This window comes from Petaurus breviceps, unplaced genomic scaffold (genome assembly GCF_028583685.1).
Source record: "Petaurus breviceps papuanus isolate PSGF00001 unplaced genomic scaffold, PetGlider_PUasm1.0 90639, whole genome shotgun sequence".
NCBI classification, from domain to species: Eukaryota; Metazoa; Chordata; class Mammalia; order Diprotodontia; family Petauridae; genus Petaurus; species Petaurus breviceps.
This window is the reverse complement of record NW_027187296.1, coordinates 6,759,742-6,762,196: the sequence shown is the minus strand read 5'-3', so window position 1 is coordinate 6,762,196 and position 2,455 is coordinate 6,759,742.

Here is a 2,455-nt window from a genome sequence, read left to right as displayed (position 1 = left end):
CTGGGACAAATAATTTTTTCCAATGTAATTTTATTCATGACTTCTTGAAATAGAGCTCTGGAAAACCAGGCTTTGATAAAGCCCATTGAAATTCAAATGGAGCTGATGAGGTATGGGGTCTGGGAGCTCCTCCTTGGAGTCTGATTAAATCATCCCATTTGATGAGGCATTTGCATGAGACAAGTCTGTTATTAGACTTCCCACCCTCTGTTACTAGACTTCCCACCCTTGAGCCTATCTCTGTTACTAGACTTCCCATTCTTGAGCCTATCAAAATATCAATTCACCCTTGAACTGGCCTAGCCCACCATTATTCTGTAGTCTCCACGTGGCCTCCCACTATTAATCACTCATTGACCTCATTAACTCCTCCTGAAGGCCCTCCCCAAACTCCTCCTCTAGACAACCCCTAGATTCCTCCCACAACCTTCAGTATATAAGACCCCATCTTGTGTCCATGTTTTGTGAGAGCACCATGGAATAGTGAGAGTGCCATAGAATGACTTAGCACAGACTTGCTCTGTGTCTAATACAAGCGAACTTTTAATAAACTTTCATTTTCTTTGGCTGAGAAGACTTGAGTGGAATTCATTTGGCAGGACCTAGTGTATTGGTATTTTGGGGTCTACAGAGCAACCCTAACCGTCTTTATGGGTGACCTCTTCAGAGCTACTAGACCATGCCATAAGCCCAAATCACTTTGGCTCTTATTGATTTGCCTATAATAGGCCCCAGCCCAAGCCTCACTGGAGTCATTGTTTGTGTTCTGATGGCTCAGAGTGAGTGTAAATAGCAGTTGTTTCTGCCCTGGTCAGAAAGTCTCAGGGTCTTCCTGTTACACATTGATTTTTTTTCTTAGACTAGGTAAACTAGGTCTTCTTTTGCCTCATTTCTTACCTAGTCTTAAATCAGAGATTGGGTGTTGCCTCAGACAAACTGAGACGTGAGAAAGAAGTTAGCTTAAAAAGACCAAGGTCTCCCACAGCATCGGGGGCCATCTCTAGTCATTCTCACCTGTCTTTCCTGGACTCAGATGTCCCTTAAGGAAAGAGTGAGGCTGATGACTGTGCACAGCCCTGCCTCATTTAAATCGAATTCACTTACAAGTCAAGATACCACCCTCCTGATATCATTGGTCCTTTTTGAGAAGGAAGGATAAACAACCTGTTAGTCTGAGGCAATGCCCATTCAACATCTAAGGGCTAGGTAAGAATTGAGACAAAAGATAATCTAGTTTATCATCATGAAAATATTAGTCTGGGAGGAAAGACCTCTAGAATAGACAACAACTGTTATTTACACTCTTTCTAAGCCATCAAATACCTCTTCTCTTCCACTTTCTTTCTGAGCCTCCCAAACACTGAGCTAACTCTGGCAGTGCATGCATCAAAACCATTGTCAATGTGTACTTCCTTAAAAAGTATACTGTCCAGGTAAATGAATTTATCCACAGCATTCAAAACTTCTCCATTTGCTGTAATCAATGGTTCCACATTTGGATGATGGAGCACTTGTATTTTCTTGTTGTTAATTGTTAGGCCAAAATGAGCACAAGTGTAATGGAAATGTAAATTTGAAGATCTTCCCTGCCCCTGGGCTAAAGTGCACCTGGAGCCTGGGGTGGGAGGCTTGTTTTTCAGTAGATACTTCTTGATTGGCCAGTGAGTCAATAAGGTTGTTACATTCTCTGAGCCAGGAGAAGGCTATATAAGCCCTGATGTGTAGCTTTGTTTTGGGGCTCACTTTGAGAAGTGTTCTGTGATTTGATATGGATTCTGGGAAGCCGTTGTCCAGAGCCCCCCCGGCTTTGAAAAAACCCAGATGTTGAAACCCAGATGTTGACTGGGTATGGATGTAATGGTTGGACAGTTTGAAATCTGTCTACTAGATCTGTTTCTGTCTTGATAATTCTGTCTGTGTACTTTGAAGTTCGGGGTGAAGACCTTTTCCCTTGAACAAGGTAAACGATATATGTAAAGTAATTATTAATTAATTACTGATTAAATTATTAATTAATTATTAATAAATTACTAATTATTTATAAAATTATTAATTACTGATTAAAGTAAGCTTGTTAACCCATTTTGAGTTGCTTTCCTTTATCAAAGCAGATCCAAGAACCTGTGGTGGCAGCAAACCCTGAGGATGCTTGGGGTGCTTGCCACTATGACAAGCAACAGAGAATCGATCCATATTTTGTTGCATCTCAATTTCAGAGGCTGCATTGAGTCCACAACCATCTGCAAACAAAAAACCATGTACCAACACTCCCTCCACTTTGTTCTTGGCTTGTAGCCTTTTCAAGTAGAAGAATTTGACTGACTACCAAACTGAAGGTCTACAGAGCTGTTGTGCTGGCCTCATTGTTGTATGCCTATGAAACCTGGATAGTATAATGATAATCATTAAATATCAATTTAATAACCTCAATAAGGGCCAAAGTCTGAATTAATCA